A 21382-nucleotide genomic window follows, 5' to 3' on the forward strand; every position below is an offset into this window, starting at 1 on the left:
AGTGATCCACTGTGATCAGGACCTGTAAGCCAAATAAACCTTTTCTTTCTCAGGTTGCTTTTGTTCATGGTGTTTATCACAGCTACAGAAAGCAAGCTGGGATTTTGACCTTCCAACTAACATGGTGTATTTTTTCCCAACTTAGCTTTGAACTCTTGTATCAAAAATCATTGGTGTGTGTGTATGTTTGTATGTGAGGAATACTGATATTATTGGAGGAGATCAACATCTGTACTGGATTCAGTGCATCCAAAGGCATGCCCTGCACACAAATCTTCACTGTAAAGGAAAACATTATGATTGCAAAGCATGTGTCTTCAAGCCACCATGTTCAATTCAGCCCTAAGTATATTATCTGTGTTTTAAAACATTATTTGTGTTTTATGTGTCTGAGTGTTTACCTGCCTGTATATGAGTGAGCAAGCTACATGCAGTACCCATAGAGGATAGATGTGGGCACTGGGTATGCTGAGAGTATGTTGCCTGTACCCTGGAATGCTCACTGCCTGACCCTACTTTCTTCTGGGAGTTGGAGGTGAGGTGGCACAGTAAATGACGCAGACTCCAGTTGCAGGTGAGAAACACCATCAGAGCACAGCTGCGAGCTCCTTTAATGCCCTCCACCCCATTGGTCCCAAGAAAGCATCTCTTCTAAACAGTAGTTCCTGATTGGCTTACATTGTCTACATCAGCAATCCTTGGTCTCTCAGGTAGTACTCAGTTAGGTACTCCTGCTGGAGATGCTTTTGTGGCTTTTGTGGCCCCCAGTATTTTTACCTAGAGGTGGCCCCGCTGTTCCTGCTACAAGACTGGGGTTAGGGGTGGTTGTGAGTTGTCCCTCAGGTGCTAGGAAACTGAACTGAGGTTTTCCACAAGAACAGTTGGTGCTCGTAACCACTGAGCCACCTCTCCTACCCCGATATCCCTTTTTAAATACACGTTTTTTTTTTTTTAAATGATGTTATAGTGAGACTAGAAAACATTTACCTTTGTGGTCAGCAAACACTAGGTGGGTTAAAATTTAGTGAGATGGCCACGGTGTCCTTTCCTAAAATTAGACTCTATGTCTAGATTGCTGTCTTTTTACAGTGTTTCTTTACAATGGGGCTAGGATCCATTTTTCTTAATTGTAGGTGGGGCAAATGACAAGGGATGGGCCTCTGTTCTGACAGCCTGTCAGGATCTTAATTAAAGGAAGATCTCTCTCTCTTGGCAAGCATGAAGACCAAACAGACTAATGAGTCAATGCTCTAGACGATCCACCCTTGGGCGGCCCAGACACGATCCCATCAACAGCAGTTGGGTCAGGGAATGAGGCCTTGGGGCAGCTTGCAAACTCCTGTAGAGATCTTTGAAGGCTTGTTTTCCTTAGGAAAATACTCATGGGGACAGATAACATTCCTCTTCATTATAGACCTCTTCTCCTAAACTTAAATCATAAGGCCTCGTAAACTGGTAACAAGGAGAATACCAACGCTCTGAGCTTCTTATCTGTGGCCTCAGTTTCTACTGTAAACACATCTTATTTTTAACAGAGAACATTGTATTTCACTCATTAAATGTTCTAACAGAAAGGCAGTTTTCAATATCCACCTTCCTTCAGAGTGGCCCAGAAATGCCTTGATCTGTCACCAACCAGTGAATGCTAATGCACAATTTAAGTGGAATAAATTCCAAAGCTTTCACGAGGTCTCAGAGTCAAGCCCTTTTTCACACATCCACCCCCCTTCCTATCTTTGGATTAATCAGAATTTCTGGTGAAATTCTTTTGAGGTTATTAATTTTATTTGAGACATTGGGATAGGCTCACTGCTCAGAGAAGTTTAAATGCAGATGCTTTTTCTGACTCCCCCAGCCAATATAATCCTGAAAAAAAAAGAAGCATGCAAACATAGCACTGAAGTCAGAAAGCAGTTATTAGATTTTTGTTCCAAAAATGAACCTCTACTATGAATATCTTAATGAGTGAGAGACAGACATTTCTTTTAATTAAACAGTCTATTGTTTCAAGTAAACACACTTGGTTTTGTTCGGTGGCATCCTCCAAGTGTGAGCAACTTTGGACTTCTGCATGCTGCTAATTCCTGTTACTTCTTTGCAGACAGTTAGTGAGCAAACAGAGATGTCTCGGGCGTTCCCGTAGCTCCATTTTAATAGTGTTGGTATCTGACAAGGCTCTTGTCATCTTTGCTACCGTTTCTCATCACAAGACCATCACTGGCTGTAACTTACATATCGTTCCCTGGATCATTGCTGAGCAGCAAGCATGGTAGGATAGAAATGAGCTTAGGGCCAACAAGAAAAGTGTGTTACTCTCTAGGGCACAACTATGGTGTGTTTCTGGATCTCAATTCAGGGCCACTTTGAATTCATCAACAGAAAGTCATACTTAGCTTTGGTGACATACCCTAATCCCAACACTTGGAACACAGAAGTAGAAGAATCTCAGTGAGTTTGAAGCCAATTTGGTCTAGATAATGAGTTCCAGAGCAGCCAGGGCACCATACAAGGACCATGTCTCAAAAAAAAAAAAAAAAAAAAAAAAAAAAAAAAAAAAAAAAACCCAAATAAACAAATCCAAACATAATACTTAATACTTCAGTACTTTTAATCATATGCTAATGTATCTATATAGACTAGAAAATATAGAACCAGAACCCACGAGTTAAGTTAATACACATGTTCTTGATGACACGCTGTCTGTAAAACACAGTAGATTCAAGTCAGAGGAGCCTCATGTCACTGGGCCCATTGTGAGACAGCAAACATGGAACAGCAGAGGTCAGCAAGTCCGTGTGCTAAGGAAACACACATTGAGGAGGATTAGCCAGAATGAGGGAGGTAATTGAGGGCGGGGACTCAGTGCGTTTATTGTGGAAAATCCCAACAACGAGAAGGGCCGAAAGCAGGTAAACCACTAGGAGATGCTTTGCACAGCACCAAAGGTCTGAGTCTCCCAGGAGGTCATTCTTTTCCTCTGCAACTTGCACTTACCCCAGAGACTGACCAAAGGATGTGCCTAGGGGAGAACAACAGAAAGCTTAGCCTCTCCAGTAAGTGTGTCTGCTGGATGCTGCACTTCCTGGTTCCCAGGAGACAGCAGCAGCTATTCCTCGTGCAGTGAGATGCACACAAGCCATCACGGCTCTGCGTGGTTCTCCACTTTATCAAGGTGAACTAACCTAGAGCTCCAGAGACAACCTTAACCGTTTGCTATTGAGAAAAGTGGAAGGGTACCAGGAAGGATTCTCAACATCCCAGTTCTTCAATGAATAATTCTTGTCAATACTCTATAGGCTTCTTTTCCCCTGTAGAATAGTGATGGGTTAAACTGAAACATTTGAAAGTCGTATTTGTTAATTATTATTATATTTGTTCTCAAACCAGAGACGTTTATATAATAATTATATTCCCACAATAATGTGTAATTTATAAAAAATAAAATAAAAATTTAAAGTAGTCAAATAACTTAATATGATGTCTTCCCTTCCAAGCCTGGTAGAACAGGGCAGTAACCTTATCTACTTGTGAGGCTCAGGCAGGAGAATCACAAGTGTAAAGACTATGTGAGCAATAGAATAAGTTTAGTATCACTTAAATAGGCACCTTATCTAGACCCCAGCTCATTTCAAAAGCAGGGAGGACTGGGCATAGTATTCTGTGACAGGGTGCCCACTTGGCATAAATATGGCCCTGGCTTCAATCTTTAATATGAAATAAAATAAAACAATAAAACTAGAAATAATCTCTCCCCCACTTTACCCATCGTCTGAGCTGTGAAGTCTATAAGGTTCATGGTAGGGAAAGTACCCAAGCTGGCATTCTTGTCTCAAGCTTTAACTTTGGTCCTAAGTGATACCCATGTCCAGGTGGCAGACAATCTATATGGACAATCTGTGTGAAGAGGCACTTCAGTCTCTATTAAGAGTAGAACAGAGAACTTGAATTTGAAGCTTAAGACTGCACACAAGTCTTGAGATGGGAGTTTAACATTTGCAGAAAAACTGTACTCTGACCTTAAAGTACATTCTCTGATCTCTGTCGTCCTTCATAGGAAAGCGAGTGGTAACTCTACTCCTTAGAAACTTGCTCTTCTGCTATAGCCTACAGACAGTGTTTCAGTTAATTAGCCAAATTGACTGAAAACTTAATTACATATACTCAAACGCAAAAGGGAGTTACAATAATCACACGTGCAAGGGTTTAGGAATGTCCACAAGAAAAGGGCAACTGTGTGATTGCCTAAAGACTGTGGAAACAGATACTTAGAAGAAAACACCATTTTGTCCTCTCTGTTTCCTTCACACCAACAGTTAAGCAAAGGTTAGAGGCTGAAGAAAGGGATGAAAGATGCTCCACCTTTGTGCTGCTTAAACCTAAACTAGAAGCTTGATTTCGAACTTCAAACATTACATTTTATACCAGAATAGTTGTTGGCTATTTTTCTTTCCATGTTCCTATATGTCTGTCATTATAGTTCATGGCCCATCATACTCAAGAGTTAATAGCTAAAGACTTCTGAGATGCGCAGTGTAATTGTCAACTTGATGGATTCTAGATTCACGGACTTGCCTTTTCGAAGCTTCTCTTGATAGGGGAGTATTCACAGCGATTAAGAGTGTGGCCACAATCTGAATGGGGATCCTAGGCCCTCCAAAATGGGGACGGTGAATCAGCAGAAAGATTGCTGTCATCAGTCTCTGTTCCCTGACTGTGTATGAATTGTGATGTGGATGTTGCCCTGAGTCCCTCCCAAGAAGGACTGCACCTTTGACTGTGAACTGGGATAATCCCTTGTTACATTAAATTTGCTTTCATTGGAATATTTTGTGAGAGCAAGAGGAAAAGTATTTTAAACAGCAAACAAGCAAAATATAAAACAAAACTATAAAAACATCCAAAAGCAACTGCTTGAAAAAATCAAGCCAACACTTCCATCATTGACTGACATAATCTACATAAAACACATACACAATCTCAAAACATTTTGTTTTCTCCTCCTACACACAAATATACCCCCCACACTATTTTTCTCTCACATATAAAAATCTCCCTTTTCCTTTTACCCATTTAACTCTTACACAAACACACACACACACACACACACACACACACACACACACACACACACACACTGTTCTGCAAACATACTATCTCCCCACCCCTCTTACACAAACATATAGACAATGTAGAATAGCCTTAGATGTCTACACTTGTCCTATCCTCTAAATTTAGTAACATACTTTTGTTTAGAGCTTTACATGTTAATAAAAATAAAACCCTAATTTTTCCAGAAAAAAAGATTACAATAAGCTTTTTTTTTAATTACTGGTTTGTTCATTCTAGAGATAAAGAAAAATAATTAGAAGTTATAATTTCCCCCAAAGTTAAATACAACAATGATTAATAAAGATTTACGTGAAAAACTAACTAAATTTAGTTCTCTACAATCCACATCTCATCAAATTCACAGCAGAAATGACTGAATATATCAAAGATTTTTTAATTGGATTAGCATTGATATAATCTCTTGAGTACATTCATTTGTCACATAAAGGCTTTGTCTGTCAGCTCCAAAGAAAACATTACCCTGAGAAACATCAGGTTTGGAGCATTTTCTGCCTTTTCTTATTCACATGGTAGCAGGCAATTTAGACAAAGCATCCTGTGAGAAATAAGAAGAGAACATAGGGGGCCACATCCTTCCCTCCTTGAAGATGGAGAAGGAAGGGAGGATGACTGTAGTTCATCTCTGAGTTTATGCTTTGCAAGTGTGAATGGGTTGGGTAATGCTGGTGTTAGCAGCTATGTGGGTTCTGTTCGGACTAGGGAGTTCTGTCCAGAAGGCAAGCTATAGCCCTATGTTTAAACTTCTGTATAAAATATGAAAATCTACGGGAAGGATAAAGCTAGCATTGTTCCCACCAAGGCAAAGAGAGATGGATTCAGTGATGGTCCTAAGGCAGGGTGGGTCTATCCTCAGTGGCCAGATAAGGTTGCTAATCCCATCTAGTATGGAAAAACTTTGCCTCTACTGTTTTCCTGATGCTTGAAGTATTCATTGCCATCTCTTCTACTGTTAGTAGGCACTAAGTCTACATCTGAAAATATTCTTCTATAATTGTGGTTCATGACTGAGTACATGGCCTATGCTCATGAAGACATAAAATCTTTTCAATGTGACCCCAGTTCTGTCTTCAACAGCTTCTCTGTTCCCCAAAATGCCTTCCTTGTTTTCTATCCCTACATAACAAATCTCGAAAAATGTATGAACTTTAAACCAAGCTTGTTAATTTCCATAGACACAACTGCACAGCTGGGGGCTTTATCAGGGTCACGAACATCTGACATCAAGATAATGAAAGAATGCAATGTCACCTGTACCTTGAGGGCCTTTCCTGAATCCATTCAGGTTATTTTCAGACTTCAGACCCTATAGGTTACAGAACCAGTGACGAGCAGATGAGGCCACAGCCAACAGACAATGATGTTCTTTGGTGATAGTCATGTGTCAGTCTTATGACCCAGAAAAGAGCTTTCTTTGGGATGCTCAGCTGTAGAAGTATAATACACTCAATTAGGAGGAAAACAGTTCAGTACTGTTCACAGGACCCTCATACTCAATCAGGAGTTATATGTATGTGTAGACCAGATAACAGGTAGGGCTCTCAACAACCCTGTGCTAGTTGAGTTCACAGTTGTAAACTAGACTCTGTTGCTCATTCTCATCTTTAATTTAAACTAAGCCTTCCCTCAGTAGGGTCCTGTCGGTGGAGACTTGGTTTGATTTTCATGTCCATGTGGGATTCCACCATCCCTACAGTTCCAATGAATGCCAAAGGGCATTCCTTGGGTTGGCTCTTCAGACTGCTTCTCTGAACTGTCTCAACTTGTTACAATGGTAGGAGGAAATCTGTGATGCTCCTGTTTGTGTTCTTAGTCTCGTTAATAAAATAATCTAGAAATAAACTTTAAAGGACGCTGTAGGACAATTAGAGTTAACAGAGAAATTCATTAGATAAATAAATCAACAGGGTCAGCAAGGCATGAATTTATCTCCCCAGCCTCTAGGAGAAGGGAGAGAGAAAAGAGGAAGAAAAAAAATCCACGTCTCCTTGAGTTAATCTCCCTAAAAGCTGGGAAGTTTGGGAATCCATAACAGGTGACAGGCAGCTAAACCACAGGTAGACTGGGGTTAATGGTGGGGCAGAACTCTAGTGAAAGGACTGGGAAAGCCCTGAGTACCAGAGAACTGACTTAGGATTTTGCTTCAAAAATAAAATAAAGTTTTAAAGGGAAGGGAAAGAAAGAATCATAATTTTCTAAGTAATTCAGGAGAGTGGCTAGGTGGAGATTCCACAGGGGTTCAATGAAAGAAGGAGTTTCTAGAGAATTAAATAATCTTATTAAGGGAATAATTATTCCTCCTATCTCTTTCCTGTATCTCTAGGAGAATCACATGTCTCCCGGGGACAGGGGGATGGACTCCAGGCCAGGGGACTGACCAGCTCCATCTGAATTAACTCTTCATGGAGGAGATACAATAGTATGTAGTGCTGTCATCTTTGAAGCTGATAACAATGTCATGTTTCTAGTCATGCCAGAGATGGAGTCCATAATTTTGACCAAGAGAAGAGGCTTTCTTTTTTCTTTTAGTTTATATATTTCAAATGTTTTTTTTTTCTCAATTTTTATTAGATACTCTGTATTTACATTTGAGATTTTATCCCTTCACCCCGCCCACTCCCATCTCCCCTCCCCCTCCAGTTGCCTTCACAAAGGTGCACTTCCTTCTGATCCCCCTCTCTACCCCATTGCCTTGTCATTCCCCTACTTTGGGAAAACATGCCCTCTCTGGAACAAAACTCTCCTCTCACACTGATGCCAGACACTGCTATGAGAAGGAGCTTTCTTTTCTCCTTTTTCTTTTTTTTCTTTTTTGCTTCTACAACTTTATTTTTAAAAAAGGGAAATACATGTGCAGATTTTTAAAGGCATTTTGGCATAACACTATATGAATATATTTTTGTCAGTTCTTAATTCTTTTAGGAGTTTGATAGCACGCATAGAAATCTTACTAGTTGCCATAAGCATGAAGTACATGGAGAACAGAACGTAGCATGGAAACAGTCAGAGTTTTCTTGGTATGTATAGATTAAACATAATGATTTTTTAATACCAAAAATTGCCATAAGGCTATTTGTTGTTCTTGGATTATTAATGATTTAAGGTCTAGGTGTACCACACTCTGAGAGGGTGATCTACACTTTTTTTCCCTAAGAACAACTGAGGCTTTCACTTTTTGGCCTTTGTTTTTTTTTTTTTTTTTTTTTTTTTGAGCTTCATATGGCCTGTGAGTTGGTTCTGAGGTATACAGAGCTTTCTGGGGCTAGTATCCAATTATCAGTGACTGTATATTATGTCTGTTCTTTTGTGACTGGGTTACCTCCCTTAGGATGATATTCTGTAGATGCATCCATTTTCCTAGGAATTTCATAAAGTCATTGTTTCTAATAGCTGAGTAATTGTGTAAATATGCCACAATTTTTGTATCCATTCATCTACTGAAGGACATCTGAGTTCTTTCCAGCTTTTGGCTATTATAAATAAGGCTGCTATGAACATTGTGGTGCATGTGTCCTTATTGTACGTTGGAGCATCTCGGGGGTATATGCCCAGAAGTGGAATAACTGGGTCTTCAGGTAGTACTATGTACAATTTTCTGAGAAACCACCAGACTGATTTCCAGAGTGGTTGTACCAGCTTACAACCCCACCAAGAGTGGAGAAGTGTTCCTCTTTCTCCACATCCTCTGCAGCATCAGCTGTCATCTGAGTTTTTGATCTTAGACATTCTGACTGTTGTGAGGTGGAATCTCAGGGTTCTTTTGATTTGCATTTCCCTGGTGGCTAATTATGTAGAGCACATCCTTAGATGCTTCTCAGCCATTAGATAGTTCTCAATTGAGAACTTTTTTTTTAACTCTGTACCCCATTTTTTAAAGGGTTGTTTGATTCTCTGGCGTCTAACTTCTTGAGTTCTTTGTATACCTTGAATATTAGACCTCTATCAGATGTGGGGTTGGTAAAGATCTTTTCCCAATCTGTTGGGTGCAGTTTTGTTTTCTTGATAGTTTCCGTAGTTTTATAGAATCTTTGCAATCTCATTAAGTCCCATTTCTCTATCCTTGGTCTTAGAGCACAAGCCATTGGTGTTCTGTTCAGGAAATTTTCCCCTGTACCTATGTTTTCTAAGGCTTTCTCTACTTTCTCTTCTAATAGTTTCAGTGCATCTGGTATAATGTGGAGATCTTTGATCCACTTGCACTTGAGCTTTGTACAAGGTGATAAGAAAGGGTCTAATTTCATTCTTCTGAATGCCGAGTGCCAGTTGAGTCAACACCACTTGTTGAAGAAGCTGTCCTTTTTTCCATTGAATGTCTTTAGCTCCTTTGTCAAAAATCAAGTGACCATATGTGTGAGAGTTCATTTCTGGATCTTCTATTCTGTCCCACTGTTCAACCTGCCTATCTCTGTACCAGTACCATGCAGTTTTTAACACAGTTGCCTTGTAATATAGCTTGAGGTCAGGGATGGTAATTCCTGCAGATGTTTTCTTGTTGCTGTGGATAGATTTTGATATTCTAGGTTTTTTGTTATTCCAGATAAATTTACAAATTGCTCTTTCCAATTATTTCTCTGAATAATTGAGTTGGAATTTTGATGGGGATTAAATTGAATATGTAGATTGCTTTTGGCAAGATAGCCATTTTTACAATGTTGATCCTTCCAATCCATGTGCATGGGAGATCTTTCCATTTTGTGAGATCTTCCTCGATTTCCTTCTTCAGAGATTTGAAGTTCTTGTCATACAGGCCCTTCACTTGCTTAGTTAGAGTCACACCAAGGTATTTCATATTTTTTGTGACTATTGCAAAGGCTATCTTTTTCCTAATTTCTTTCTCAGCATGCCTGTCCTTTGAGTAGAGGAAGTCTAATAATTTGTTTGAGTTAATTTTATATCCAGCCACTTTGCTGAAGTTGTTTACCAGCTGTAAAAGTTCTCTGGTGAAATTTTTGGGGTCACGTAAGTATACTATCATGTCTTCTGCAAATAGTGATGTTTTCACTTCTTCTTTCAGATTTGTATCCCATTGAGTTCCTTTTGCTGTCTAAATGCTCCGGCCAGGGCTTCCAGTACTATGTTGAATAGGTAGGGGGAGTGTAGGCAGCCTTGTCTAGTCCCTGATTTTAGTGGGATTGCTTCAAGTTTCTCACTGTTAAGTTTGATGCTGGCTATTGGTTTGCTGTATATTGCTTTTATTATGTTTAGGTATGGGCCTTGGATTCCTGTTCTTTCCAAGACTTTTAACATGAGGGTGTGTTGAATTTTGTCAAATGCTTTCTCAACATCTAGTGAGATGACCATGTGGTTTTTAATTTGAGTTTGTCTATATGGTGGATTACGTTGATGGATTTTTGTATATTAAACCATCCCTGCATCCCAGGGAAGAAGCCTACTTAATCATGATGCATAATCATTTTGATGTGTTCTTGGATTTGGTTTGCAAGAATTTTGTTGAGTATTTTTGCATCAATGTTCATAAGTGACATTGGTCTGAAGTTCTTTTTCCTTGTAGGGTCTTTGTGTGGTTTAGGTACGAGGGTTATTGTGGCTTCAAAAAATGAGTTGGGTAGTGTTCCATCTGATTTGGAGAGTATTGGTCATCAATAAATGATAGAATTCTGCACTGAATTCATCTGGACCTGGGCTTTTTTTTTTTTTTTTGCTTGGGAGGCTTTTGATGACTTCTTCTATTTCTTTAGGTTTTATGGGATTATTTAGATGGTTTATTTGGTCCTGGTTTAACTTTGGTATCTTGTATCTGTCTAGGAATTGATCCATTTCCTCCAGATTTTCCAGCTTTGTTGAGTATAGGCTTTTGTAGTATGATGTGATGATTTCTTGAATTTCCTCAGTTTCAGTTGTTATGTCTCTACTTTCATTTCTGATTTTGTTAATTTGGATACTCTCTCTTTGCCCTCTAGTTAGTCTGGTTAAGGGTTTATCAATCTTGTTAATTTTCTCAAAGAACCAGCTCTTGGCTTTGTTGATTCTTTGAATGGTTTTTTTTTTTTTTTTTCTATTTGGTAAATTTCTTCTCTGAGGTGATTATTTCTTGCCATCTACTCATCTTGGGTGTATCTGTTTCTTTTTGTTCTAGAGCTTTCAACTGTGATGTCAAGTTGCTAGTGCATGTTCTCTCCAGTTTTTTTTTCTTTCTTTTATTGGAGGCACTCATAGCTATGAGTTTTCCTCTTAGTACTGCTTTCATTGCATCCTATAGGTTTAGATATGTCATGCTTTCATTTTCATTAAATTCTAGAAAATCCTTAATTTCTTTTTTTATTTCTTCTTTGACCATGCTATTGTTGAGTAGAATATTGTTTAGCTTCCATGAGTATATGGGCTTTTTGTTGTTTTTGTTGTTATTAAAGACCAGCCTTAGTCCCTGGTGATCTGATAGGATGCATGGGAGTATTTCAATCTTCTTATATCTATTGAGGCTTGTTTTTGTGACTAACTATATGATCAGTTTTGGAGAAGGTGCCATAAGTTGCTGAGAAGAAGATGTACTTTTTTGTTTTAGGGTGAAATGTTCTGTGGGTGTCTATTAATTCCAATTGGTTCATAACCTCTGCTAGTTTCACTCTGTCCTTGTTCACTTTATGCTTCCATGATCTTTCCATTGATAAGAGTGGGGTGCTGAAGTCTCCCACTATTATTGTGTGTGCTGCAATGTATGTTTTGAGTATAGTTTATCTTATGAATATGGGTGCTTTTGTATTTGGAACATATATGTTAAGGATTGAGAGTTCATCCTGATAAATTCTCCCTATAATGAGTAAAATGTCTCCCTCCTTATCTTTTTTGATAACTTTTGGATGAAAATCTACTTTATTTGATATTAGAATGGCTACTCAACTTGTTTCTTAGGGCCGTTTGCTTGAAAGGGTTTTTTCCTATCCTTTTACACTTAGATAGTGTCTGTCTTTGTCTCTGAGATGAGTTTCCTGTATGCAGCAAAATTCTGGATTCTGTTTATGTATCCAGTCTGATAGTCTATGTCTCTTCATTGGGGAATTGAGTCCATTTATATTAACATATATTAAGGAATAGTGGTTATTGTTTCCTGCTATTTTTGCTTTTCTGGTCCAACCTATTTGGAGTTCTGTAGGCTTCTTTTATGCTCATGGTCATCTCATTCTTAAGGGTAGGGAAGTTTTCTTCTCCAGTTTTGTTCAAGATATTTACAGTGCCTCTTATTTGATATTCTTTGCCCTCTTCTATTCCTATTATCCTTAGGTTTGGTCTCCTCATTGTGTCCTGGATCTCCTGGACATTTTTGGTTAGAAGCTTTTTGGTTTTTGCATCTTCTCTGAATGTTTTGTCTATGATTTCAATGTTGTCTTCAGGCCCTGAGATTCTTTCTTCCATCTCTTGTAGTCTGTTGGAGATGTTTGCATCTGTGACTCCTGATTTCCATTTTAGGTTTTCCAACTCTAGGGTTGTTTCTTTTTGTGTTTTCTTTATTGTTCCATTTTAAATTCCTTCATCTCTTTGGTTGTGTTTTTTTGTTGTTCTTTGAGTTCTTTGAGTGATTTTCGTGTTTCCTCTTCAAAAACTTCTATTTGTTTCTGGTTGTCCACCCATACTTGTTTAAGTGAGTTATTCACGATCTTCTCAAAGAGCTCCATCATCATCTTGAGGTATGATTTCAGGTCTAAGTTGTCTTTTTCTGGAGTGTTTTGCATTACACTTCTTGTTGTGGTGGGAGAGGTTGGTTCTGATGTCAGGTTTTCTTGGTTTCCATTGCTTAAGTTATTTCACTTTCCTCTTGCCATCTTGTTGTCTGTGGTTATAAGTGGTCTTGTTGTCACTAACTGGCACCCATCTCTCCTGTGGATCTGAGGATCCACGGGCCCAGGAAAAAAACTGCTTCTGAGTGTTTGTGTTTTTGTGGGTGAGCAGTGAGTTCTTGTGACAGGTACTCAGTTGTCTTTGTGGGCTCAGGTGGTGGAGCTCTTATGAGGCTGCTCTCTGAGCTCGGCCCTTTGCCCACTGGTCCTGAGATCTAGTGGTGGGGACCTGGCTCTTTCTACAGGCAAAAATGGACCCTTTTCCAGTGAGTACAGCGCTCTCTGCTCACTGAGAACTCACAGTGTGCCCTCCCTGGGCCTTTGTGTCGGGTTCACCTCTTGCCCAGTTGTAAAAGTACCCATGGAGTTGATATTCCAGAACTGCCTTCCCCAGACAGATCATGATTCCCTCTGACATAGTCCCGGGCACTGCCTCCAAGCACTCTCTGTGCTCTGGGTACTCACTGCACAACCTCACTAGGTCTGTGCCCCAGATTACCTGCTGGTCTAGGTGGAAGAGCTCCTTGGCATCAGGTTTGCCAGCAAAGCCTTTCCGAGAGGGTGGATCAGGATACTCTCTTACTGTGGGCAGGAAAGGAGCTTTTGCCACAAGCACTGCCTCCAAGCTCTGTCTGTGTTCTGGGTGCTCCAGCTGCAGCCTCTCCAGGCCTGTGCCCCAGGTTATCTGCTGGCCCAAGTAGCAGGGTGCCTGGGCGTCTGGGCTGGGATCACAGCCTTTCCCAGCAGATCTGGGTACTCCCTTACTGTGAGCCTGAAAGGAACCTTTGCCCCAAGCACCACCAGCAAGAACTCCCTGTGTTCTAGGTACTCAGTGCACAACCTCACTAGGTCTGTGCCCCAGGCTACCTGCTGATCCAGGTGGCAGAGCGCTTGGGTGTCTGGTCCAGGAACACAGCTGAGGAAGGGCTTTCTTAATGAGAAGCTGTGACATTTCCACCATGTCTTATGGCTTTGTATAGACCAAGGAAGAACAAAGCTGAGGTTTATCTTCCTATTGTAAGAAATGAGGAAGCAGCCTCCAATCTGACCATGAAGAAGCTCCCTAACAACACCTCTCTAGGAACTTGAGCACTAAGTCTATTTGACAAATTTCCAGGTATTGCTCATCATTCACTCCAAATGCTCTCCAGCCCCATGCCCAAGCTAGTTATTTCTTCTTCTGGTCTTCCTGGCTATTCACTGAGCCAGGGATCAGCAGCCACCTCTGTTTCTCCACCTTTACTCTTTCCAGTTCTCTGCCTTGGAAATACTGTGCAGCGTCTGCATAATAAAGACTTTAGAACACGGGGCACTCTTACACCGAGTCCTTGGCCTCCATAGCCTCAAATCATGGTGGACAAATTTCTTTCTAAGAAACCAATGCTTCAAAGCCCCGTGGAGCGAGTTCTGCTGGCCGTTCTTGTGTTGGGCATACGCACAGCTACCAACCACATTTGGTTTTGTAAAAGTCACATGATTGGTGCTCAGTTATCACCTTGAGGTGTGGCTGCAGTAACTACTTATACATATTTACTGACTCTGAACATGTAGCTTTCATTCTTTTATTATAACTCAAAAGACTGGGGCATCTGATAGCAGCGGTTTAAACAGAAATTGGTTTTAGAACATAACTTCTTAATCCAATAGGAATAAGCCTTTGAAAAAATATTTGATGAGTTGAAGAGAAACATTATTCATTCTTAAAAAAAACCCATATGTATCTAAAACATATTGAGATATTCTTGTAATTATTGATATTTTTCATAAATTATTTTGCAACTATGACACCAATCTTTGTAGTGAATTATTGCCACCTCATAACTATGGCACTCATACTATTAAAATATGTATTAGGGAGATAATGTGACATTATAGAGTTTAGAGTTTGCAAACTAGCTCTCTCTCTCTCTCTCTCTCTCTCTCTATATATATATATATATATATATGTGTATGTATATGTATATACACCCCCCCACACATATATAGTGTATATATACTCTGTATATAGTATATATACTCTTTCTATATAGTATATATATACTCTCTATATAAATATATACTTACAAATATATATTTGTATATGTATATATAAATATAGCATTATATATGTTATATAGTATTATATATAGTATATATACTCTCTCTTTATACATAGAGTATACATATAATATATATTCTATCTATATAAATATAGTATATATATATATATATATATATATATATATATATATATATATATATATATATATATGGGGAAAGAGAGAGAGGGAAGGGGGGCAATTATGTATTCTGAAATTCTATTCATTTTTGAAGGCTGAATTAAGAAGAGTCATAGCTTTAAGCAATTTGCTCAGCTAACCCAATTAGTAAATATTCTAGACTTTTTCCCCTTTTGCATTCATGACCTTTCTATTTCTAATGCATTCCACTTCCCATTTCTTGTGAAGAAAATTATTAATCATTTGGCAACATTTGTCCAGACTGAAATTTTGTCCAAACCACATGGAGCCGATAAGTGCTGGAGCTGCACCAAGGCACGCACCACGTCTGTCCTGTCAGTCATAAAGTCTGGCTCTTAGCCAGGGATCCAGTAGCATGAACCACTCCCATTGGCCTTACCTTGGTGGCTCACAGTGACCCCTGGCACACCTAGTATTAGGCTCTGCATGATGCTTCAACTCCCAGTTACTATCCAGGAGAAAGGAGACCTGTCCTTCTCACATCATGAACTGTGTGAAGACACCTGTGGAAAGCTCAGGATTGAGAAGGTCGCTTCTCAGTGCCTAGTTTCTGATCGGAACTCTCAGTCCTTGTTTTTATTAGCAACCACTCAATTTGCAGTTACAACTGTAGGAGTGGAAGCTGTTCCTGGCTCTGCTGTGTTTTAAGCTAGCAACTCGCATGCATGTACACATATGCACACTGCCTTTTAAACAAAAATGTGAACCACAAGGCATGTTTCCTTAAGATATAAATTCCATGATTGTAGAAAATGTCTACTCAGTCTCAAGGCTTGGACTCAGTGTCTGGCATATGGCAAATGCTCCCATATATATGCTGGAAAAACAGGTCTATTAACTCTGTAATAATCGGCACCAATCTCTGCTCTGGATATGGCATGGTCAACTGGCAAAGTTGAGTCAAGAGCCATGGCATGTACTTTGTAAGAGCCTTCCTCCATGATGATTGCTGCTTCAGTTCACCCCTTATAAAAAAATCTGCTGTGAGGACATTGACTATTACCTCCATTGGTAATGTGAGATGCATCCTCCCCATGTCTGAGAAGCAAAACATCCAAAACACAGTATGCCTACAGAAAGGCAGTAGTTACTCTATTGGCAAATCTGGCTTCAGTCTCATCTGATAGGCCTAGAATGCAGAGATATAGACTTTTTTGTTTATTCGGAGCCTATTTGAGTTTTTCTGGCTTTGTGAAAAAAAGCTGAGCTCTTTACCAACCATGGCCTTCTGAGCTTTTGGTCCCACGTTAAAATAAAGGTATTTTCACAGCCTGATTACCCCCTGATTCACATCCCCTTCTAGGGAAGGATCCCCTTTGAAATTGGTTAGCACAGACTCATGCTCCTGAGCTACTCTTATCACTATCAAGGACAGAAAAGAGATGACTAGACTTGCCCTGATTCATCCAGCCAATCAGAAGTGGAATCAGGGAATCAACCTGAAATATTCCTTCCAAGCAGGCAAGTGACTTCATTCATCAGGCAGCTCAGCCTTTCCTTTGTAGAGTTAACCAGAACACATACTTGATTGAAATTGAAATGACACTAAAATCCTATCCAGGAGAGCATCCAGTCTATGAATTTGCAAGCCTGTAATCGAGCAGGCATTGTTGTAGGCAAGTGACTTGGTAACTGAGAAAAAGACTGTGACAGGCTTAACTGAGTACTTATGTCTAAGGGTTTTTCTGTTCTGAAATGACACCAAGACCAAGGCAACTCTGATAAGGACAACATTTCATTGGGGCTGGCTTACAGATTCAGAGGTTCAGTGCATTATCATTAAGGCAGAAACATGGCAGCATCCAGGCTGTCATGGTGCAGGAGGAGCTGAGAGTTCTACATCTTCATCTGAAGGCTGCAAGAAAGATATTAACATCTAGGCAGCTAGGGTGAGGGCCTTAAAGTCCACACCCAGTAATACAACTACTCCAACAAGGCCACACCCACTCCAACAAAGCCACACCCACTCCAACAAGGCCACACTCACTCCAACAAAGCCACACTCACTCCAACAAGGCCACACTTTCTAATAATGCCACTCTCTAGGCCCACCATATACAAACCATAACAACCATGAAAATTATCAAGGAAGACCATGACCATTATGAGGAGTAACATTTACCACATAAGATGCTATAGATATACACTCCATCTGTATAGCTGGAAACCTCAGGCTGAAATTGAGGTCAGGTTGACCTCTCTTTCCTTTCTCTGCCCTGTAATGCCCTTAATCCAGGCGCTTCAGCCTCTCAGATTTTAAACGTCCGTGTATCCATTTGCCGTTCTCGGAACTATAACACCCTGCTTCTGTAGAGGAAATGTGCGTTTGTAGAAACAAATTGCACCAGGCAGTGATGGGTGAGAGACAACCCGAGGACCCTTCTGGTGAAGGCATAAAGCCATATGGGTTCCTATCTTTCTTTGCGTCTCCTTCATTTTAGATCATTAAGAAACAAAAGGAAATTTGATTGCACCGGAATTCATTTTGAAAACCAGACTAGAAGGATAACATAGCTATATGTGGTCACCACTTCTGGGACTCTGGAGACCCTGCACTAAATAATGACTCAACAGTTCCCAACTCTACCCCTCGGTTCTCCTGGAACAACGATCCTTTATGCTTCCCCCACGGATCTGCAAGTAAAATGTATAGTTACAACATACAGACTTCTCCAAAAAAGGAACATTCATTTGACCTACCTGTACGTCTTGAAATATGTATTTAGCACAGCTGTTCTTTTGTATTAAACTCATCATGAAACACAGCTTTAATGTAACCCACCATTGATCTGCAGTAAGTGGAAACAAAAACCTCTCCTTAATTAGTATCATCCAATCGCTTTCTTACGTTTCTACAGAACACACACTGTGAATTGTTTAATGGACTATTATTTAGAAAAGTGGTAAGGGTGTGCTTGGGGAAAAAAAAAAAAGACAGGGCAGAAATAAGAATTAGACGTGGCCATGAAAACTATGCTGGGAATAAGACAATGTCAAATCTCTGGTTAAGTTCTTTCCTAGCAGGCTGTGAGAGAGAGGAACTGTGTTCCAGTGATTTCTGGGGGGTGGAGTGGGACCAGAGACTGAGACTGACACTCAGTGCCTCCACCACTCCTAACTGTCTCCAGAAAATTTACTTATTGGTACCTTTATATTCGGGACTCTTGAAACCTGCATAAATGGAGGAAGAGAAGGCTCAGAACAGACGGGACTGCTCGCTCACAGATTACTACAAACACACTCTGACTTGGTCCACTTTTCATTTCTTCCCCTCATTAACTGTGTCGTACTCCGGTCCAGACATCATCAAATCCCAGAGATAACAAAAGACGTGACGGCTTCAACAGCCACCACCTGCTGCTGCTGCTGTGAAATAAATTCAGAAATAAAATGAGTTAAAAATAAGATTCACTCTGCTCTCTTTCCTTTGCTTTGTTAATTTGAAGTCCATGAAGGCCTACGGAAGCAATCCATCTCTCTCCGAGGAAAAGGCTGCTTGCCGCCACCAGTAAGGGCCTCCTTCAGTGCCAGCAGGGTTGAACTTGATTATACAGCGTGGTGCGGCAGAGTATCCTGGGCGCTGGCATGTTTATCCCTGAGATCGTTAGTCATAGTGGAGCCTAAACAGTAATAAAATAAAATCACGCAAGAGACAGCCAGGAAGAAGAAAAGAAAAACCAAAACAAGCCCAGCCACCGCAGCCAGCCCTGACTGCAGGTTCCTCTACTAAGTGCTTCTGCCCACCGGAGCAATTGATTCTAAGGACTGGCTCCAGCAATGGCCTTCCCAAATCTGCGACCTTGCCAATCAGCACAAAGAACTCATCAGTGACAGTCTGGACCCCTGCTGCCGGAAGACCCTGCAAGACGGACGGCTGCAGGCGGTGGAGAAGTAGAGCGTGAGCAAGAAGGAGCTGATAGCCGAACTCCAGGACTGTGAAGGCCTTATCGTCCAGTCAACTACTAAGGTCACTGCTGACGTCATCAATGCCACAGAGAAGCTCTAGGTGGTGGGGCAGGGCTGGTACAGGCGTGGACAATGCAGATTTGGGGGCTGCCATGAGGAAGGGCATCCTAGTCATGAACATCCCCCAACGGAAACAGCCTCAGTGCTGTAGAACTCACTTATGGGATGATCATGTGCCTGGCCAGGCCGATTCCCCCTGACGACTTCGATGTAAGTTGGCAAATGGGACCGGAAGATGTTCACGGGGACAAAACTGAACGGATAAACACTGGGAATTCTTGGCCTAGGCAGAATTGGAAGAGAGGTGGCCACCCGAATGCAGTCCTTTGGAATGAAGGTTGTATAGGCTATGGCCCCATCATTTCCCCAGAAGTCGCTGCCTCCTTTGGTGTTCAGCAGCTGCCGCTAGAGGAGACCTGGCCTCTCTGGGATTTCATTACTGTCCATACCCGACTCCTGCCCTCCACCACAGGCTTGCTCAATGACAGCACCTTTGCCCAGTGCAAGAAAGGTGTGCGAGTGGTTAACTGTGCTCGAGGAGGCATTGCGGATGAAGGTGCTCTGCTCCGTGCCCTGCTCCGTGCCCTGCAGTCTTTTCAGTGTGCTGGTGCTGCACTGAATGTGTTTACAAAAGAGTCACCACGGGACCGGGCCTTAGTGGACCACGAGAACATCATCAGCTGTCCCCACCTGGGCGCCAGCACCAAGGAGGCCTAGAGCCGCTCTGTGGAGGAAATTACAGTCTAGTTTGTGGACATGGTGAAGGGGAAATTTCTTGACAGGGATTATAAACGCCCAGATCCTTACCAGTGCCTTCTCTCCACACACCAAACCTTGGCTTGGCCTGACAGAAGCATTGGGCACGCTGATGTGTGCCTGGACTGTCTCTCCTAAAGGACCATCCCGGTGGCTATGCAAGGAACATCTCTGAAGAATGCTGGGACCTGCCTGAGCCCTGCAGTCATTGTTGGCCTTCTGAGAGAAGTGTCAAAGCAGGCAGATGTGAACTTGGTGAACCCTAAACTACTGTTGAAGGAGGCTGACCTCAATGTCACCACCACCCACAGCCCTGTGGTTCCAGGGGAGCAGGGCACTGGGGAATGCCTTCTGACTTTGGCCCTGGCAGGTGGCTTCTACCAAGCTGTGGGCTTGGTCCAGGGCACCACACCATTGTTGCAGGTGCTCAATGGAGCTGTCTTCAGGCCAGAGGTGCCACTATGCAGGGGCCAACCCCTGCTCATGTTCCGGGCTCAGCCCTCCCATTCGGTAATGCTGCCCACTCTGATCGGCCTCCTGGCAGAGGCAGGCCCACCGCTGCCGTCCTACCAAATCTCCAAGGTTTCTGATGGAGAGACCTGGCACCTCGTGGGCCTCTCTGTCCTGCTGCCCGGCCCAGAAGCAGGGAAGCAGCAAGTATCTGAGGTTTTCCAGTTCTGCTTCTGACCCTGGGGCTCAGCGGTCCCAGCCCCTCAGGTTCTTCTGAAGAAACCCGCTCGTTGCTCGTTGTGACCTGCAAGGAGAGGAGAGCGCAGAACGGGGGCATGTGCCTGAACTAATATCTAGTAAAGAATCTAACTCCAATAAACAAACTAACTAACTAACAACCAGAAAGCCAGAACCCCCTCAGAAAAGGGTTACTGACCCATTTCGAAGTAGTACAAAAAAAGAAAAAAAAAACTCTTCATCTTTGTAAAAGTTTTTGAAATTTCATCTCTTTACTTTTACGCTTATTTTGGCTTCATCATAACACATTTTGGGGGTAATGCTGTTGAAGATACTTCCTGTCTAAGAGGTCACATGCTGGCCAAGACACATGATTTGGTTCTAAACACAAGGAAGGGCTTGTGAGGACAGTGACAATTCAGGATGCTGGTGCTTTGCTCCTGAGCAAGACACCAGGGCAGAAACCCTTTCCCCCTTGGATGTTGACAGTACAGGCAAGTCTGGAGATGGGCTCGCACTAAGCTGGACTGTGGTCATCGTATTGGTTCATGGGCATGTTGCGTCAGGCTGGTCTGGTTCACACTGGCTGAAAAACCTCTTCTTAGAAACGTCCTAAGCAGCAGGCTCAATGCTGCCTCCCACCCGCACCTCACCCACACAGTGTGCTTGCTGTTCTTTGTCGGTTTGTTCTCTCTATTGCTCTCACGCCCTGGAGTGTCTCTATTCTTCCTTCTCCAATCCTCCCTCTGACTGTTATTGTTTCTCCGAGTTGGATATTAGCACGAATATGGGTGTTGTACAGACTCAAGCATG

At 41.6% G+C, this 21382-nt stretch overlaps 1 pseudogene across 1 annotated transcript in view; it reads left to right on the forward strand.

The window, feature by feature from the left end:
* The window catches only part of LOC308421213 (D-3-phosphoglycerate dehydrogenase-like), a 155053-nt pseudogene extending 134484 nt beyond the window's left edge, over nt 1–20569 (forward strand). Inside the window, exon 3 of the transcript in view lies at nt 18892–20569. The product of the transcript in view is annotated as a D-3-phosphoglycerate dehydrogenase-like (transcript). The remainder of the gene's footprint in view (nt 1–18891) is intronic.
* Nucleotides 20570–21382: the final 813 nt, after the last annotated feature.

This window comes from Micromys minutus, assembly GCF_963924665.1.
Source record: "Micromys minutus genome assembly, chromosome: 5".
Taxonomy (NCBI): Eukaryota; Metazoa; Chordata; class Mammalia; order Rodentia; family Muridae; genus Micromys; species Micromys minutus.